This window comes from Somniosus microcephalus, chromosome 4 (genome assembly GCF_052327205.1).
Source record: "Somniosus microcephalus isolate GS21.2 chromosome 4, FLI_Smic_1.0, whole genome shotgun sequence".
NCBI lineage: Eukaryota > Metazoa > Chordata > Chondrichthyes > Squaliformes > Somniosidae > Somniosus > Somniosus microcephalus.
In genome coordinates, this window is record NC_140990.1 from 69,759,757 (window position 1) to 69,781,303 (window position 21,547).

The 21,547-nt window shown below is 47.1% G+C and overlaps 2 pseudogenes; one reads left to right on the forward strand and one right to left on the reverse strand.

The window, feature by feature from the left end:
• The window catches only part of LOC147119159 (uncharacterized), a 207,233-nt pseudogene that overhangs the window by 56,040 nt on the left and 129,646 nt on the right, over positions 1 to 21,547 (reverse strand).
• Positions 301 to 12,193, forward strand: LOC147119161 (uncharacterized; annotated as a pseudogene).

The window sequence follows — 21,547 nt, forward strand, 5'->3', positions numbered from 1 at the left end:
CTACCTCTGGCCAGCCCAGTCTGGTTTAATTGCTAAATGTTTTCTAACTGTGTTTTCTAACTCCAGTTCAGGCCTGTCATTCTGAGGAAAACTTACGAGGCCTCATTGTTTATGAGTCCGACTTGAGAGGCTGTTAAAGGGTTCAATAAGCTGGCAATAGGTTTTTTTTTAATTGGAAAGTGGTGAAAAAACACCAGTGTAGATCAGTGAGCACAGGGGTGCTGCATGAGTAGGAGTTGGCGTGAGTTAAGATACGGGCAGAAGCGTTTTGGATGAGCTGAAGTTTACAAAGGGTGGAAGATGGAAGGCCGGTCAGGTGAGCATTGTAACAGTCTAGTCTGGAGGTAACAACGGCTTGGATGAAGCTTTCAGCAGCAGAAAGGCTGAGGCAAGGGCAGAGATGGGCAATATTATGGAGGTGGGAGGAGGTGATCTTAGTGATGGAGTGGATATGTGATCGGATGCTCAGCTCAGGGTCAAATAGAATGCCGAGGTTGCGAACAAACTGGTTCAGCCGCAGACATTGCAATGGAGGGAGATGGAGTTAATGTCTAGGGAACTGAATGTGTGATGGGGGCCTCATGAGTATTAATTCACCCCTGCTGCACCGGATTACTGTACCAGAACAGACCATTCGGCCCAACTGGTCTGTGCCAGCGTTTATACTCTACACGAGCCTCCTCCCACTCTAATTTCCTCTTCCCATCCTGCTCCCATATCCCTCTATTGCCTTCTCCCTCATGGATGGATCAAGCCTCCCCTTAAATGCATCATTGCTATCCACATGGTAGCGAGTTCTCACTGCACGGTGTGTGACAAAATTCCTCCTAAATACTTTATTTCAACAATTATTATCTTAAATTGCTGACCCTTATTCTGACTCACCTATAAGTGGAAACAGTTTCTCCTTATCCATGCTATCCAACCCCTCCATAACTTTAAAGAGCTATATTATGTCTCCTGTCAGTCTTCTCTTTTCCAGGGAAGAGAGCCACAGGCTGCTCAATCTTGCTTGATAGTTGCATCCTCCTAATTCAGGTAACATCTTTGTAAATCTTTCCTGCACTTTCTCCAGCACTTCAATCACATTTTTGTAGTATGTAGACCAAAGCTACATACAGTGCTCCAACTGTGGTCAAACACAGGATCCATATAAAGTTAACATTACCTCCCTGCTTTTTTATTCTATTCTGGAAATTAATTCCAGTACATTCTTTGCACTCTTTATGGCCTTATCAACTTGTGTTGCTAATGTAGTCATTTAGGTGACTGTATTCCCAGATCTTAGTTCCTCTACCCCATCTAACTTCTTACCTTCTAAGCAATGACTGGCCTCTGCATTCCTCCTACCAAAAATAACGCTTCACATTTCACTATATTGAATTTAAGTTCCCATTTATCTGCCCAGCTGCAAGGTTGCTTATGTCTTCCTGTATTTTGGTGCACTCCTCCATATTATTGGCTATATACCACCCGATTTGGTGACATCTGCAAATTGCGACAACATCCCATTGCGATTGATAGATTTTGGTCAGGTCAGAGTATTAAGGGTGACTGAACCAAGTTGAGTAGATGGAGATAAGGTACAGACCACCCAAGATCTAACTGAATGGTGAAACAAGCTAGATGGACTCAATGGCCTCCTGTTCCTATGTACATCAATTTTCTGAGTCCAAATGATGGCGAAGAAAAGTGGTCCCAGCACAGATCCCTGCATGACACCACTTTTCACTTTCTGCCAGTCCAAGAAACTTCCCGTAACTACTACCCGCTGATTTCTGTTTTGTACCGGAATTTCCATCCATTCTGCTCACTGGCCCTTGAATCCAAATGGCCTGATTTTGGCATAAAAACAGAAAATGCTGGAAATACTCAGCAGGTCAGGCAGCATCTGTGAAGAGAGAAACAGAGTTAACGTTTCAGGTCACTGACTTTTCGTCAGAACTGGAAAAAAGCAGGAAATGGAACAGGTTTTTAAGCAAGTGTAGAGGCTGGGAAAGGGGGGAGGGATGAAAGAACAAAAGGGAAGGTCTGTGATAGGATGGAAGGCAGGAGAATTAAAGAGACATTAAGAGATATTCAAGGCAAGAGGAGATAGGACAGGTTAAGAAACAAAGGATGGCTCTAGATGAAGTGTAAACTGCGCTGGCAGAATGAAAGACAGTTGCCATGTGGGAGAGAAGAAAAGACACAAACAAAAGGGCCTAGAAATTCAGTGGGCTGCGCCACCCATTAGCGCCAAAGAGGGCACTTAGTGGGTTTTATGCCACTGGCCACGTCTCCTGCTAAATTTAGCGGGACGCTAATGGTGGCGCTAGCCGTTAGCGCTGCGCCGCTACCGATGACGTCATCGGTGTGCGCAGCGCCCCGCTACCGCCCCATCGCAAAATTTGGTAGCGCCCCCTGCTTTAACGCCAGTTGCAATTTGCAACCAGTTCAGGGGGGCCTACCTGCGGCAGAAGAGGCGCTGAGGTGCGGGGTGGCGATTTTTTTTGCTGGCCACCTGCCAGCACCTCTTCGCGCTGCCTTCCCCGGCCCCCCACCCCTGTGTTGTGCCGGCTGTGTCCCAAGAGCCCGGCACTTCTCCTCGGTGCCGGGCTCTTTTGCCGGCACTCGCGATCGCCGATCGTGCTGCAGCAGGCCCCTCCCCTTTAAGAAGTGTGGCGTGTGGCGCTGCGGCACATTGCGCTGCGATTTTCAGTTGCAGCGCCCCAAGAGGGATGCGGGGCGCCTCGAGTAGCGCCGCGCTTCCGTCTGGGGTGCTGAAACTGAATTTCCGGCAGGCGGTCGCGACTCCTTCCAGGGTGGTACTTCTGGCGCCCTGGTGAGGCTGGCACCCCAAACGGGATGCCAGTGAATTTCTAGGCCAAGATGTGGACAAAAAATATATATAGGATAGGGGCCGAGGTTATGATCTGAAATTGTTGAACTCTATATTGAGTGTAGAAGGTTGTAAAGTGCCTAATCGAAAGAGGTGCTGTTCCTTGAGCTTACGCTGAGCTTCAGTGGAACAATGCAAGAGGCCGAGGACGGTGAGGTCTGAGTGGGAGTGGAGCGGTGAATTAAAGTGACAGGCGACCGGAAGCTTGGGGTCCCCCTTACGGACTGAACGGAGGTGTTCTGCAAGGTGGTCACCCAATCTGCGTTTGGTCTCCCCAATGTAGAGGAGACATTGATCCACATCAATGGGGCTGTGGTGGAAAGGGTGGACAGCTTTAAGTTCCTCGGAGTCCACATCACGGAAGACCTCTCCTGGTCCCTCAACACCTCCTCTCTGGTGAAGAAGGCCCAGCAGCGCCTATATTTCCTAAGGAGGCTGAAGGGATGTAACCTGTCACCCCTGATCCTCTCTAACTTTTACCGCTGTACAATAGAGAGCATCCTGACAAACTGTATCACAGTATGGTATGGCAGCTGTAGCTACTATGACCGGAAAGCCCTGCAGCGGGTAGTCAAAACTGCCCAACGCATTACCGGCACCCGGCTACCGACCATAGAGCACATATACCAGAAACGCTGTTTACGGAGGTCACGGTCGAGCATCAAAGACCCTACCCACCCCAGCCACAGTCTGTTCGCCCTCCTGCCATCTGGGAGACGCTACAGATGCATTCGCACCCATACGACCAGATTCAGGAACAGCTTCTTTCCCAGGGCTGTCATCCTACTGAACTCCACAAATAAACTCTAAAGCCTGCACATCTGCCAATGCACTTTATTATGGTTATGTTTATGTTAATGTATTACAAGCCAAATGTATGTTGAATGTTTAAATGTCTTAATCTAAATGTACAATCTCGGGAGCCGCAAGCCTACATTTCGTTGTACTGCACTTGTGCACTAACAATGACAATAAAGTTGATTATTATTATTATTATTATTATTACCACATCGTGAGCAGCGAATACAGTATACTAAATTGCAAGAAGTACAAGTAAATCACTGTTTTACCTGGAAGGGGCATTTGGGGCCCTGGACAGTGGGGAGGTATAAGGGCATGTGTTGCATCTCCTGCGCTTGCACGGGAAGGTGCCGGGCGAAGTGGAAGGGGTGTTGGGGTCTGATTTTGGACATCTTGCAGATTGTGCATACCACAGGGTTCAGTAACTGTTTTAAGAAATAATATATATTTATTACTTTTATTGATTTGCAATCCGGCCCCAACGTCCATGGGTTGACATAAAAAATTCTGATCAACAATTGGGTCTTTCAATAGCGAGTGTCTACCCAGGATCCCTCGCGCAGCAGAATGTGCCCCATTAATGACTGCAGGAGCCCAGTGCGCAGGCGCGGGACCGGGCAGTGATCTGAGCTTACGCAGTGCGAGTTGGCGATGGTCTGAAGCGGAAGAGACGGTTCCGGGAGGCGGTAGGAGATTGTGGGCTCGGGGAGGAATTGGACGTGCGGGACGCCTGGGAAGCTTCATAGACACCTGCTGTAGGTCTCAGGTTCCGAATAAGAGCCCACAGGCCCCGCGTTTGCCCCGCGGTGACAGGCCCGGCCACCCGGGTCAGCGGGGTCACTGGTCGCCATCTTGGACAGGGCGGGGTCACGGCGCATGCGCAGATATCTTGGCCAGGAACAGGGAGTGGGCGGGGCTTCAGGGTCTCTGTTTCCAACCGGGTCCCAGTGCCCGGTAGATGGAGCATCCTGGGCAACAGGTTTTTAATCACCTTCACCCACTCCCAGGCCACATGTCATGTTTGCGGCCTAGAGGAGTCCACGGGCCGTGTATATATTCAGTGTGACAGGTTGCAGCACTGTATAGTTACCTGAAGGGGCTGCTCCTCAACTCTTGGTTACACTTCAGCCCCACGCTCCTAATCTTTCGCGGAGGGGGGTGGGTAAGTCGGAGGATTTTCTCCTGGACCTGCTCTTGGGCCTGGCGAAAACAGCAATTTGTAGGTCCAGGATGGGTGGGGCCCATTGGGGGGGTCGCTCTGGCTGCCTGCCTCTCTACCTCAAAAAAAAAAGCCTTGACCCCTCCCCTCCGTCCTTGCAAACTACCGCCCCATCTCCAACCTCCCTTTCCTCTCCAAAGTCCGTGAACGATTTTTCACCTCCCAAATCCGAGTCCACCTTTTCTGGAAATCCATGTTTGAATCCCTCCAATCAGGTTTCTGCCCCGTCACAGTACCGAAACAGCTCTTATTAAAGTCATAAATGACATCCTATGTGACTGTGACAAAGGGAAACTATCCCTTCTTTGACCTGTCTGCAACCTTTGACACCATCCTCCTCCAACACCTCTCCACCATCGTCCAACCTGGTGGGACTGCAGTCGCCTGGTTCCATTCTTATCTATTCAGTCGTAGCCAAAGAATTTCCTGCCATGGCTTCTCTTCCTGCTCCAGCACTGTTACCTCTAGTGTCTCCTAAGGAACTATCCTTGTCCCCCTCCTATTTCTCATCTACCTGCTGCCCCTCAGCGACATCATCTGAAAACACAGCGTCAGTTTCCACATGTACGCTAACTACTGCAATGAGGAGGAATTTCTTCACTCAGAGGGTTGTGAATTTTTGGAATTCTCTACCCCAAAGGGCTGTGAATGCTGAGTCGTTGACTATATTCAAGGCTGAGACAGATAGATTTTTGGACTCTAGGGGAATCAAGGCTTATGGGGATCGGTCGGGAAAGTAGGGTTGAGGTCGAAGATCAGCCATGATCTTACTGAATGGCGGAGCAGGTTCGAAGGGCTGTATGGCCCACTCCAGCTCCGAATTGTTATGTTCTTATGACAGCCAGCTCTATCTCACCACCACCTCACTCAACCCCTCTGCTGTCTCTAAATTGTCAGACTGCTTGTCCGGAATCCAGTTCTGGATGAGCAGAAATTTCCTCCAACTAAATATTGGGAAGACCGAAGCCATTGTCTTCGCTCCCCGTCACAAACTCCGTTCCCTAGCTACCGACTCCATCCCTCTCCCTGACAACTGTCTGAGGCTGAACCAGACTGTTCACAACCTTGGTGTCGTATTTGATTCCAAGATGAGAGCTGACCACATTTCTGCACCATCACTAAGATGGCCTATTGCCACCTCTGTAACATCGCCCGACTCCACCCCTGCCTCAGCTCATCCGATGCTGAACCCCTCATCCATGCCTTTGTTACCTCGAGACTTGACTATTCCAATGCACTCCTGGCTGGCCTCTCACATTCCACCCTACGTAAACTTGAGGTCATCCAAAACTCGGCTGCCCGTGTCCTAACTTGCACCAAGTCCCGTTCGCTCATCAACCCTGTGCTCGCTGGCCTACATTGGCTCCCGGTTAAGCAGCGCCTCAATTTTAAAATTCTTATCCTTGTTTTTAAATCCCTCCATGGTCTCGCCCCTCCCTATCTCTGTAACCTCCTCTAGCCCCACAACCCCCTGAGATATCTACGCTCCTCTAATTCTGCCCTCTTGAGCATCCCTGATTATAATGGCTCCACCATTGGCAGCCGTGCCTTCAGCTGCCAGGGCCCTAAGCTCTGGATATCCTTCCCTAAACCTCTCTGCCTCTCTACCTCTCTTTCCTCTTTTAAGACACCCCTGAAAACCTGCCTCTTTGACCAAGCGTTTGGTCATCTGCCCTAATATGGGCAGATGCCCTAATTTTGGTCATCTGCCCTATTATGTGGCTCTGTCAAATTTTGATTTCTAACACTCCTGTGAAGCACCTTGGAATGTTTTACTATGGCAAAGGCGCGATATAAATACAAGTTGTTGTTCTGCAGTCTTCTTCGTGCCCAGGTGGCTCTGGAGAGGGAGCAGGCGGTGTCCACCGGTTCACTTGATACCTTCCTCGACCGGTGGGCACCTCAGGGTACAGAGTGTCTCTCAGACACTGGGAACAATATTCTGGTTTATTTGGGAAGGTTCCCTTTGCTTTTGGAGGGACTTTGTTGCTTATTTTGGTTTCTTTTAGTTTGAATGGACCACATGATTTGGGAACAAGAGAGGAAAGAATGTTCGCTGAACTCCTTCCATGGCAAGAACATCCTTCTGATGGTAAGCATGCAGGTGCAGCAGGCGGTGAAGAAGGCAAATGGTATGTTGGCCTTCATAGCGAAAGGGTTTGAGTACAGGAGCAAGGATGTCCTGCTGCAGTTGCACAGGGCCTTGGTGAGACCACACCTTGAGTACTGTGTGCAGTTTTGGTCGCCTTATCGGAGGAAGGATGTTCTTGCCATGGAAGGAGTTCAGCGAAGATTCACAAGGCTGATCCCTGGGATGGCAGGAATGACGTATGAGGAGAGATTGGGTCGATTGGGCTTATACTCGCTGGAGTTTAGAAGAATGAGAGGGGATCTCATCGAAACTTACAAAATCCTAACAGGACTAGACAGAGTAGATGCAGGTAGAATGTTCCTGATGGTCGGAGAGTCCAGAACCAGGGGTCATAGTCTAAGGATAAGGGGTAAGCCATTTAGGACAGAGATGAGGAAGAATTTCTTTACCCAGAGAGTGGTGAACCTGTGGAATTCTCTACCACAGGAGGTGGTTGAGGCCAAGTCTTTAAATATATTCAAGAAGGAGTTAGATATATTTCTTAAGGCTAAAGGTATCAAGGGATATGGGGAGAAGGTAGGGACAGGGTACTAAGTTTGGATGATCAGCCATGATCTCATCGAATGACGGAGCAGGCTCAAGGGGCCGAATGGCGTACTCCTGCTCCTATCTTCTATGTTTCTATGTAAACTAGAATTGTCTGTTCTGAATTTCTATCCTGCACTTACAGTGATGACTTTTGTAAACTCCTTTTACAGGGTATTAGAAGGGGAGGATTTACAGATGGGAAACTCAAACCAAACATCACATCAAGATCTGACAGAATCACTCGATTCATCAGGACCTGAATATCATCGGCCTTTGAATGTGGAAGGAGGAATGTTTGTCTGTTCTGTCTGTGGGAAAAGATTTCAAACATCAGTGTGACTGGAAAAGCACCGAGACCCACACACCCGAGTGAGAGTGTTCCAGTGCACTGACTGTGGAAAGAGCTTTAACCAGTTACACAGCCTGAAAAACATCGCACCGTTCACAGCGGGGAGAAACCATACACGTGTTCTGTGTGTGGACGAGGCTTCAACTGATCATCTAACCTGGAGAGACACAAGGACACCCGCACCACGGAGAAACCGTGGAAATGTGGGGACTGTGGGAAGGGATTCAGTTACCCATCTGAGCTGGAAACTCATCGACGCAGTCACACCGGGGAGAGGCCATTCACCTGCTCCATGTGTGGGAAGGGATTCAGTCAGTCATCAAACCTTCTGACACACCAGCGTATTCACACTGGGGAGAGGCCATTCACCTGTTCAGTGTGTGGAAAGGGATACTCACAGGAATCCAAACTGCTGACACACTGGCGAGTTCACACTGGGGAGAGACCATTCACCTGCTCTGTGTGTGGGAAGGGATTCACTCAGTCATGCAGCCTCACTGCTCACCAACTTGTTCACACTGATAAGAGACCTTTTAAATGTTCTGACTGTGAGAAGAGCTTTAAAAGCAGAAGTGATCTGCTGAAACACCAACGCATTCACACTGGGGAGAGGCCGTTCACCTGCTCTGTATGTGGGAAGGGATTCACTCGGTCATCCACCCTGCTGAGACACCAGCGAGTTCACAAGTGACTGCAGGGGGTGGATTCTGCTGTTATTGTTGCTATTAATCACATCCAGGACTGAACCATGTTCATTCTGACAGTTGGCGGTTGTGTCTGATGTGAATAACCCCTACTGGACATAGCATGTGGCCTGCAGCATCTCTCTCACCTTCGATGTGTGAATAGAGCATCGCGCCTGCAAACAGGTCACGGCCCAATCCTCTCGCTCTATACTGACAGGAGAAAGTCTGTTCTACAACTAGAGGAGGAGGTTATGTAAACACTGAATGTTGGTAATCACACGTAGACTTGAGCTATTTGATAAACGGGCTGTTCAAAGCTGTTAACGTGTCAGCTATCAAAGGAATTATTCTTAAAGTAATCTCACCAATTTATAACCACTGGTCCCTGTTGTAATTAATACTCAGCATCCATTAGTGTTGATTGACAGCGATTCACTGAATAGCCTGGGTAACCTTTGCTGCTTGTTTTGTTAAGATACTCTTCACTGTATAACTGCTGGGTGACTCTGATTACATTTATACTTGTCTGTAAAGCATCCCTGTGTCCAAATGTAACCAGAAGTTGAGAGTTGTTACCAATAAACGGAGTTGAGGGCGTGACTTGTGGTCTGGCTTTCTGGTGATTTGTGAAGAAAGTGTTGATTCACTCACTCAGCAGCTTGAGGGGAAGCAGACTGAGGTTTAATAAACTGAACTCACCTCGACCCGACCTGGGTTCAGTGTAAAACAGTTCAGGGAGTCAGGCATCTTTCACCCCTAGACCTACGCTGGCCAGTAAAACCCCAGACTGAGGTTTAATAAACTGAACTCACCTCGACCCGACCTGGGTTCAGTGTAAGACAGTTCAGGGAGTCAGGCATCTTTCACCCCTAGACCTACGCTGGCCGGGAAAACCCCAGACTGAGGTTTAATAAACTGAACTCACCTCGACCCGACCTGGGTTCAGTGTAAAACAGTTCAGGGAGTCAGGCATCTTTCACCCCTCGACCTACGCTGGCCGGGAAAACCCCAGACTGAGGTTTAATAAACTGAACTCACCTCGACCCGACCTGGGTTCAGTGTAAGACAGTTCAGGGAGTCAGGCATCTTTCACCCCTAGACCTACGCTGGCCGGTAAAACCCCAGGCGGTTCCTCAGTAAGGATTCCTCTGGCTCTCGCCATATATTTGTCAGGATACCGAAACCCAGCTTTCTTACCGTCCACTCCTGGAGGCCCCACTCCCTGAGTTTACAACCTTCAGCAGGGTCAGTGCTGGAATTCAGCAGCGGGAGTGATCACAGAGTAACTGTCAGGATCGCACCCCCACGGATGTTCTGGTCATGTATTTTTAGCTTTCCTGGTGACTAACACACACACATCAATAAAACAGGGAATTCCTGGAAACACTCTGCAGGTCCTTCTTTATCTGGAGAACAAATGTCTGTTGTATAATCGCCCACCATCTTGGGCAGGACCAAAGAGTGGGCGGGGCTTCAGGGTCCCAGTGACCAGGAGAGACAATCATTGACTCATTGATTCTATTCTCACTCTGCACACAGCGGGTGGAGAACTGAACCCAACCAGAGTAGAGGGAGGGGGAAAACTGGGAGTGGAGGAAAGAAATGTTGGAGATGGTGCGATGGGTTTGGATTTCAGCACAGGGAGGAGGGAGAGTGTGTGGGACGGGGATTTACAGCTTTGGGGGAACAAGAGAGGAAAGAATGTTCCATAGAAACTAAAATTGTCTGGTCTGGATTTCTATCCTGTACTTACAGTGATGACTTTTGTAAACTCCTTTTACAGGGTATTAGAAGGGGAGGATTTACAGACGGGAAACTCAAACCAAACATCACAACAAGATCTGACAGTCACTCAATTCATCAGGACCTGAATATCATCGGCCTTTGAATGTGGAAGGAGAAATGTTTCTCTCTTCTGTCTGTGGGAAAAGATTTCAAACATCAGTGTGACTGGAAAAGCACCGAGACACACACACCCGAGTGAGAGTGTTCCCGTGCACTGACTGTGGAAAGAGCTTTAACCAGTTACACAGCCTGAAAAAACATCGCACCATTCACAGCGGGGAGAAACCGTACACGTGTTCTGTGTGTGGATGAGGCTTCAACCAATCATCCAACCTGGAGAGACACAAGGATACCCGCACCACGGAGAAACCGTGGAAATGTGGGGACTGTGGGAAGGGATTCAGTTCCCCGTCCCAGCTGGAAACTCATCGATGCAGTCACACTGGGGAGAGGCCGTTCACCTGCTCCGTATGTGGGAAGGGATTCACTTGGCCATGCCACCTGATAAGACACCAGAGAGTTCACACTGATGAGAAACCTTTTAAATGCTCTGTCTGTGAGAACAACTTTAAAAGCTCTGAGGGACTGATTAGACACCAGCGAGTTCACACTGAAGTGAGACTATTCAGTTGCTCTCACTGCGAAAAGAGATTCAAGCACTCATCCAATCTCACTGAACACCAGCGTGTTCACACTGGGGAGAGGCCTTTTCAATGCTCTGACTGTGGGAACAGCTTTAAAAGCGCTGGTGAGCTGAGTAAACACCAGCGAGTTCACACCGACGAGAGACCATTTAACTGCACTGACTGTGGAAACAGCTTTAAACGTGTTGCAGATCTGATTAAACACCAGCGAGTTCACACTGATGAGAGACCGTTTAAATGCTTGGACTGTGGGAGCAGTTTTAAACGCTCTGTGGGTCTAATTAGACACCAGCGAGTTCACACTGACGAGAGACCACTTCAATGCTCTGACTGTGGGAATAGCTTTAAAAGTGCTGCAGAGCTGATTAAACACCAGCGTATTCACACTGACGAGAGACCTTTTAAATGCTCTGAATGTGGGAACAGATTTAAAAGTTCAGAGGGAGTGATTAAACACCAGCGAGTTCACACTGATGAGAGACCGTTTCAATGCTCTAAATGTGGGAACAGCTTTAAACGCTCGGCAGAGCTGGTGAGACACCGGCGAGTTCACTCTGGGGAGAAACCTTTTAAATGCTTGGACTGCGGGAAAAGCTTTAAACGCTCTGTGAGTCTGATTAAACACCAGCGAGTTCACACTGATGAGAGACCGTTTAGTTGCTCTCACTGCGGGAAGAGGTTCATCCAACCTGTGGCACACCAGTGTGTTCACACGAGGAGGAGGCCATTCATCTGCTCCGTGTGTGCGAAGGAATTCTCCCAGTCATCCAACCTGCTGGCACACCAGCAAGTTCACGTGTGACAGCAGGGGTTGGATTCTGCTGTTTTTGCTGCTGTTAATCACATCCAGGACTGAACCATGTTCACTCTGCTGGTGTTAATAACCCTTCTAACTGGGGTGGAATTTAATATTAAAAGAAAGACTTACATTTATATAGCGCCTTTCATGACCACCGGACGTCCCAAAGTGCTTTACAGTCAATGAGATGCTTTTTTTTTGAAGTGTTGTCACTGTTGTAATGTTGGACAAATGACAGCCAATTTGGGCACAGCAAGCTCCCACAAACAGCAATGTGATAATAACCAGATAATCTGTTTCAGTGATGTTGATTCTGGATATATGCCAAATAAATCAGCTTTGTTTTAAACAGTGTGTCAATTCCTTGGTTTTTCCATGATAAGAGGAGACGAATGGATTTCCTGCTACCGATTGTTCCATTTTTGGGCCTTTTCCCTTGTCTTACTCTAGAATTTTTAAGTTCTCATAAATTTGGTTACCCTCATGGACAAGTCCCAGCTCCCCATATCTTTCAGAGAGCCTCTCCTAGCCTTGGTAGCCTAACTGTAAGATCCTAACCCGAATCATTAACGTAATCCCTAACCCCAACCCCTGACTGTATCACCCTAACCACAGTCCTCACGTCTATCACTGATCCCTAAAGTGCCCGCTCGCAATAGTGATTGCGATATCATCGTGGGGCAGAGGTCAACGGCCAGGTTATTTTTTAATATGTAACTTGCCAAGGCTTCTTCAGCAGCACCTCCCAAACCCGCAACCTCTTCCACCTAGAAGGACAAGGCAGCAGGTGCATGGGAACGCCATCCCCTCCAAGTCACACACCATTCTGACTTGGAAGTATATCGCTGTTCCTTCATCGTCACTGGGTCAAAATCCTGGAACTCCCTCCCGAACAGCACTGTGGAGTGCAGTGGTTCAAGAAGGTGGCTCACCACCACCTTCTCGAGGGCAATTAAGGATGGGCAATAAATGCTGGCCTTGCCGGCGACGCCCACATCCCATGAAATAATAAAAAAAATGTTTTCTCGCTTCACTTCCTGGTCCAAATGCGCCTATTCTGTTCCTCAACCGCTCCATTCACCCAAGACCCAAAATATTATTTAGAGGACAGGCCGCTGATACGTATAAAAAAATTCAATTATCAGGAATTTCTTCACATCCTCAATGGCGGCTGTGGGTACCCAGAATGCTGCGCGGTTGGGAATACGCCCTATCTGAGTGACAGGGGCCCGGTGCGCAGGCGCAGTAGAGCCGGGTTCCTGGGCCGCCTGGAGGAAGATGGCGGTCGGGACAGAGCGGACGCGGTAGGAGAGGGAGGGCGGGCGGATGCGATAGGAGAGGGAGGGCGGGTGGATGCAGTAGGGGAGGGAGGGGGAGGGAGCGGGAGGAGGGAGGGAGGGGGGAGGGAGGGGGTGAGAGAGGGAGGGGGAGAAGGGAGGGAGGGAGAGGGAGGGGGAGAAAGGAGGGAGGGAGAGAGGGGGGAGAGGGAGGGAAGGGGGGAGGGAGGGGGAGAGGGAGGGATCGAGGGCGGGCGGGCGCAGTGCGAGAATAAACCACAAGGCCGGCTTTATAATAAAGGGGCTGCGGCCTTAGGCCCGAATAACAGCCCCCGGGGCCAGGGCTCATCCAGCTGTGGGGCGGCGGCTGTGAGGCTTTCTCCCGGGGACAGAAGGAGGAATTGGAGCTGCGGCTGGGCTGGGAAGCTTCACAAACACCCGGTGTAGGCCTCAGGCCCCGAATTAGAGCCCACAGGCCTCGGGTTTACCCCGCAGGGACAGGCCCGGCCGCCCGGGTCAGTGGGGTCACGGGCTGCCTGAGTCAGCGGGGTCATGGGCCGCCCGGGTCAGCGGGGTCACCGGCTGCCATCTTGGGCAGAACGGGGTCACGGGCTGCCATCTTGGGCAGGGCGCGATTTTTTTATTTGTTTCTGGGATGTAGGCGTCGCTGGCATTTATTGCCCATCCCGAGTTGCCATGGAGATGGTGGTGGTGAGCCACCTTCTTGAACTGCTGCAGTCCGTGTGGTGAAGGTCATAGCGGTTTGTTACAATTGAGTGACTTGCTGGGCCATTTCAGAGGGCAGTTAAGAGTGAACCACATTGCTGTGGGTCTGGAGTCACCAATAGGCCAGACCGGGTAAGGACGGCAGATTTCCTTCCCGAAAGGACATTAATGAACCAGATGGGCTTTTACGACAATCCGATAGTTTCATGGTCACCATTACTTGCGTTAGCTTTTTGTTCCAGATTTATTGAATTAACTGAATTTGAATTCCCCAGCTGCTGTGGTGGGATTTCAACTCACGTCTCCAGATCATTAGTCCAGGCCTCTGGATTACTAGTCCAGTGATATTACCAATATGCCACCGTCCCCATACGCACATGCACGGCCATCTTGGTACAGGAACAGAGAGTGGGCGGGGCTTCAGGGTCCCAATGACCAGGAGAGACAATCATTGATTTTATTCTCACTCTGCACACAGCGGGTGGAAAACTGAACCCAACCAGAGTGGAGGGAGGGGGAAAACTGGGAGTGGAGGAAAGAAATGTTGGAGATGGTGCGATGGGTTTGGATTTCAGCACAGGGAGGAGGGAGAGTGTGTGGGATGGGGATTTACAGCTTTGGGGTTAAAATGTTTTATTTTGGTCATATTTCTAGATTTGCCATTTTCTGCCCACAGGGCAATCACAGTGCACTGACCAACACCTTAGTTTGTCAGAATAGGGCAGGTGGAACCGAGCCACAGGCAGCTCTGGGACTTCATCTTCTGAGCATTGGGTTGGGAAACAAGAATTCCATTGTTTATTGGGCCCTGGCGAGCACTGCCCTCCCTCCCACAATTTTAATATTTTGATGCATCTGTCTATTTATACACTAGAAATGTTTTAATTGCTTTCACAGCAAAATGCATTCATTATTAAACCTTCACAGAAGACAACTGTGGCAACAATTGAATAAAACTCGGAGAGTTGTCGGGATCTGGAACGCTCTACCTGAAAAGGTCATGAGCTGATTCCATCAATGAGTTTAAAAGGGAGCTGGGCGGGTACTTCAGGATGAGGATCTTACAGGGTTACGGACAACAAGCAGGGATGTGGGACTAAGCACGAGTGCTCATTCTAAGAGCCAGCACAGGCCCGATGGGCCGAATGGCCTCCTTCGTGCTGTACATTTCCATGATTCTATGAAAACTAACAGAACCAAACAAAGAAATGATCTTACTTGGTTATCGATCATTTCACTAAATTTAAACAGAGTACTCTATATACCAACAATTTACCTTTATATAGCACCTTTAAAATATCACAGTACTGCAGTCAGACAATAATCGACACACATACTTTGTGGTCCAGTGCACTGACACAAAGTTCCTTCACAACTGTAACAATTTTATTGCGGTTGCTGTGAAGGCTGCGCTCACTCTGCTCGTACACCTGGTCTCCAAAGGAGGCAAAACAGGACTAATGCTGCCGAGCTCAGCTCTTTTTGATCCGAAAATATCAACTGTTTCGCCTCGCCAGGAAATGCACAAAAGAGGCAGCAGTGCTCATTGGCTGCCCAGGAAAGTCCTATTTAGATTAAACTCCTTCACCCAGAGAGTGCTGAGAATGTGGAACTTGCTGCCACAGGGAGTAGTTGAGGCGAAGAGCAGGGATGTATTTAAGGGGAAGCTGGATAAACACATGGGAGAAAGGAATAGAAGGAGATGCTGATAGGGTGAGATGAAGAGAGATGGGAGGAGGCTCGTGTGGAGCATAAACACCGCATGGACCAGTTGGGCCGAATGGCCTGTTTCTGTGCTGTACAATCTATGTAATTCTATGTAATAAGAGAGGAAAGAATGTTCCATAGAAACTAGAATTATCTGTTCTGTATTTTAATCCTGAACTTACAGTGATGTATTTTGTAAACTGCTTTTACAGGGAATATCATCAGCCTTTGAATGTGGAAGGAGAAATTTTTGTCTGTTCTGTCTGTGGGAAAAGATTTCAAACATCAGTGTGACTGGAAAAGCACCGAGACACACACACCCGAGTGAGAGTGTTCCAGTGCACTGACTGTGGAAAGAGCTTTAACCAGTTACACAACCTGAAAAAACATCGCACCATTCACAGCGGGGAGAAACCGTACATGTGTTCTGTGTGTGGACGAGGCTTCAACTGATCGTCCAACCTGGAGAGACACAAGGACACCCTGTAGAAGCGCCTTTTTTCTTAGCTCTGGGTAATGACTCAATACACTCTTGGATTCGTCAGACGGACAGGCCTTTTATTTATCTTGCAAGGGGAATCAGCACCTCTACTCAAGGGGTGAGGCTACTATTCCAATGATACAGCGTAAGCGTTCCATATTTATACAGTGTAACAAACAAGTTTGATTGACATTCCTTTGTTCCTCTATCAGGATACATTTTAGATTAATCATCAGGTCTTATGACATATTGACAGAAGGATCCTGGACACATAAGTCAACCGTTAATCTATAACAGGGCATGAATCGTGTAACCAGAGGTCCTCTTTAATCTTAATCATGTATTGGGAGGCTAGGTTTGCTTACGGTCCCAAGTTATCAGGTCAGTGGGTACTTCAGAAACGGAACCCATTGTTTCACTTCTACATTCTCATTAGGTGGGCAGACATCTGTTCTTGGCTGTAATCCAAGTACGTGCAATAGCTCTAGTTACACATCGACTCTTTACCTGTGTCAAGTCTGAAAACTTTTACCCAGCAAGCACTTGAAATTAACCCCTTATATCATGTAGATATCCTCATTCCCCCCTTTTGTCCTTTCTAAGGACAATCTATTTCGCTAAGTTTAAGAAATTCCACATCAAAGGTTTCACCCTTAATATCCTCATATTCAGACATCATGGGTACTGGGGGAGTTGATGTTAATGAGGAAAGGACTTTTGTACACAATAATTTTAAACAACCAATCAATAAACTAATTAAAATTATAATCATCACAATTGCAATTAAGACTTCCAAAATTTGCTTTCCTAATGCTCCTCCCCATCCTGAAATCCAATCCCACATGGACCATAGTTCAGGTTGACGTAGTTTCTCTACAGCCTCCTTTATGTGGTTTACCAGATTGGTGATATTTTCTGAGCTATCTGGGATATAGGTGCAACATTCGGTTTTATGATTGCACATGTGTCCCCTTCTTTTGCCAACAAATAGTCCAGAGCCATGCAGTTTTGTAAGGCAACAGTGCGCAAAGCCACCATTTCTGCGTTTACATCACTAAGAGCATCAGCAGTATCATTGGCTATTTGTTCCAACACTGCTGCCATGTTTATAGATTCTCTTGCTAACTTCCCTGTTCCATACCAGGGAAATGCTATAGCAAAGAACCTTTCAGTTTCTGTAATGGCTCGTTTTGCTCGTGTCCCAGGGTGGCTATCCAAAGATGAAATATGATGTATATAGGGCACTGCATATCCCAAATAACATGACCCAGTCCAATTTTGTGGTAACCAGGGGTATGCTCTATGCCCACAGATGAAATAGGTGTTATTATAGGCTTCAAATTTGTTCCATATCTGGTGCATCATTCCTATTCCTTGTTCTCCTTTCCAGATTTTTTTACTAGTCAAATTTTGTACTGTGGACAGGTTCCACCATCCCCAATAGGGCCATTCGACTGCACCCGGTGGTTTAGTAGCAGTTTTAGTCAAAGTGTAGTTACATTTGCACTCACTCCATCCAACCATCAATCCTTCTCCATTGTCGTTTACCAGACAGACTTCTCCTTTTGTTTTATTTATGGTTCCCATTGACGTCACTAATAGACTCTCTGGATTCCTTCGACTATCATATTGGGGATGAAACCATCCTTCGAATTTCGTTAGGTTATATCCTGCTCCCTTCCACTCATCTTCTAGTTGTTCTGGATCTGTCTTATTAAGTTTTCTTTTCTGAGTGGCTAATGTTGAAATAAAGGGCTCTGTAACTGGATTGTTACAAAACATTGGCCTGGCCGTCAGGGCCAGTCCTCCCTTTGGATTACCACTACAGATAACTCCTTCATTCGCAATTCTTTCACTTGGTGACACAGTATCGGGGCATATAACCCATATCTTATCAAGCTTCTGTCCACTATCTTCTTCTACTATCTTATTCTGCCTAATCCTAAGACTCAGGGGTTGATACGGGGGTACCTGCATAGTGTGATCCTGAAGCTGAACCTTCATAGTCTCGTTATAGCATATAATATAAAAGAAATCACTGTTTAAAAGTACACATTCTTCTATGCATGGTTTGCCCTTCAGGGGATCTGGGTAAATCAATATGGCAGTTTCAATTATCGTTAACAAAGGGAACAGTCTTATTAGAGTCCAAATCCAGTTCATCTTGGCAGTGTATCGTCTTCAACTGATGCCTTCTTACAATGGGACGCATGTATCCATGTTGGTCGCTCCTTTACTTTTACAGCGGTGTTTGTGGTCAGGAGTACTTGGAAGGGTCCCTCAAATCTGGGTTGAAGGCCATTCTTTCACTTGAAGATTTTTATATAGACGTTATCTCCTGGCTCGAAAGTATGGCACTTTCCTTCAGCGGGATTGACCTGGGCTTCCTTCACCTGTTGATGGAAACTAGAAATGCATTTGGTTAGTGCAATGCAATAACTCAACATATCTTCCTCCATTTTATGAATGTCCATTTGTTTAGCTGTTAAAGGTGCCGAAAAGGGCAATCTTTGTGGTCTTCCCATGATGATCTCGTGAGGCGACAATCCTGTAGTTCTGTTGGTAGCAGACTGCATTGTCATTAAAGCTATGGGTAACAAATCAACCCATTTAAGTCCAGTTTCTTTACACTGTTTTGCAAGCTTGTTTTTCAGCATCCCGTTATATCTTTCCACTAGTCCAGCCGACTGTGGATGATAACTGCAATGGAGGTGCTGGTTAATCTGTAAGGCTTTGCATAGTTCCTTAATCAATGTTCCCGTAAAATGGGACCCATTGTCACTTGACAGTTTTGCTGGTATCCCAAAGCGAGGTACAATGTCCTTCAATAAACATTTAGCAACAGTAGTGGCGTCACTCTTTCTACAAGGAAACACTTCAATCCATCGTGAAAACATATCAACAATAACTAATACATATTTAAAGCTCATACACACAGGTAGTTCAATAAAATCCATTTGCAAGTGTACAAAAGGGCCCATGGGGTTTGGGTGGGATACGGGCTGTACCTTCTTTATTTTCCCTGCATTCATGGTCTGGCAGATAGTACAATTTTCACATATTTGTTTTGCCAACTTTGAGATTCCTGGTGCATACCAGGTCTTGAGGATATAGTCCGCCATCCCCCCTTAGCCCGCATGGGTGAATTTATGAACACATCGGGCAATTGGTGATAGTAATGATTTGGGTGCCACCATGCGGCCGTCATGGTGAACCCATAAGCCGTCAGTGTTTTTAAAACAACGATTAACAACCCATTCCTTTACTTCATCAGAACTGGCCCTATCTTGATGGGTCAGCACATCATCTAAGGATGGGGGCTGCGGTATCTCTGGCTTTTCCCTAACAGGGAAGGCTGAAACTTGTCGTTCAGTACTTGATATAGCTACTGACTTAGCAGCGCTATCTGCAGCAGCGTTTCCAAGCGCAACCTTGTCCAAATGCCCCGTGTGCGCTTGGCACTTAATAATTGCAATCTGTTTACGTCTCTGAATAGCTAGTAAAAGATTTTGCACTTCTTGTGCATTTTTAATCTGGGTTCCCGAGGAAGTCAGGTAACCGCGAATTTTCCAAATTTGTCATGCTCATGTCCAATAGTGGTCTGGTTATTTCTGAATAGTTCAATATCCATTGTCTACAATAGCCAGTCATTCCTAGAAAATGCTTCATTTCTCTTTTAGTTTTTGGCAACGATGTGTTGCAAACGACCTTTATTCTATCCGGCGTTAACTCCCTGTTTTAACAATGATTCCATCACTGGCTTAATTCCTTTTTCTGCTTTCTCTGACAATGGATACTGTGACCTTTTGGGTAATGGTGCAGCTGGATTACTTGTAACTTTATAGGGCTGTGCAGTCTAATAGTTAGGAGGTATTTTAAATTTATAAACGGCTGATAATCTTGTCCTGTTTTGTCATAGCAGGCCATGCAGTGCAATTTTGAATGCCATTTCCCTAGTTTCAGGGATTCCTGGTATTGTTTTATGGAGCTTGTAACGAATCCCCATGCTCCTAACAGACTGACAAGTTTGGGACTCAAACTTGGGTCGGCAATTTCCCATGCGTAAAGAACAGGGTGTTTTATTTCTGTTACTGGGTACGCATATGCCTTATCTACTTGGATTTTTACCGTTACTCCTGATGGGGAGCAAATGATTGTAGCATTCATTTTGCACAGCAAGTCTCTTCCACATAAATTCATAGAGACATCTCCTGATAACAGAAAGGAGTGTTCTTCCTCAAATTCTTCTACTTTTACTGTGAGGGGAGTCGATTGATTCAAGCGTTGTAGTATTCCAGCCAATCCAGCTATCGGGGTCTTTTTCCCATTAATAGGCATTCCTTCAGAATATCCTTTCCCTAACACCGAAAAGGTTGCTCCTGTATCTACTAAAATGACATAGGTCTCCCAGCTATTTGCATTTTAATTTCAGGTTCGCTGCGTGAATTTAAAGAAACAACGGGCATTTGGTGGTCTGTGGCGCCTGGGGCTGCAGGTGTCAGTCAGTAATTCTGATCTCTATTTCTCCTAAATCCCTGTCCGTTTGTAGGGTAACCTCCTGACTGGTCCGAAAAAGGGTTATGGACAGTGAAATTAGGACCTTTATTCTCTAACGGAGGTCCATTATTGGAGGTTTGGTTCTGACGATTTTTCGCAGGGCATTGGTTTGCCCAATGTCCGGGTTGTCCGCAATTGTAACAATTACCAGATCGTCCATACCCTCTTACTCTACCACGTCTTCCTCTATATTCCCCTCTATTCATCCTTCTATAGTTACCTTGTTATCCTACCATAATAGAGGAGAAAGGTGTTTCTTCGGGGTAATTAATTTTTTTTTTTCTTCTGACTCAACAAACATAGAGGCAGTCTTTTTATCTGGCTGTTCTCTATTTCTCTCTTGTCCGTTAAACATTCCTCGAGGCAAGTAATTCTTTCTATGTTAAATGAACCATCTGAGGGAAAGGGTCTAGTCTTATTTACAGTCCATTTGGACCAATTTGGTAGGTGATCAATGGATGATTGACCAGTTCTTTAACATAAAGGCTGCTGGCATGCCTTTCTCGGGTGGCTTACTGGTGCTAGCACCCATTTTAGCAGCTTAAATGGTTCACTTAAAGCAATCTAAACTCCTGTGACAATCCGTGATCTGCGTTGTACGCCCCTACAGATCAGATTAATAAACTATACATACGTATCCAAATTACAGTCACATCCAATCTTCTTGGTCTTTACTTCAAATCAGTGTCACAAAGTCCTTGACCATTTGTCACTCCGAGTGCCTTTAGAGTTTCGGCGCCTACTTTATGGTCCCGGCCTTCACGTGGGGCATTTGCCCTCTTAATAACCGGCCTGAGGCTAGGCGACTGAAACTCAGCACTTCCCGACTGAATTTAGTCAACTGACTGCAACAAGGTTTTTTTTTAATATTTACAACACATTAAGACATATCCTTATGCTTTAAAACTCGAGGGTTCTCAACCCTCGTGGAAGGTATTTCTAACTGGGGAAAATA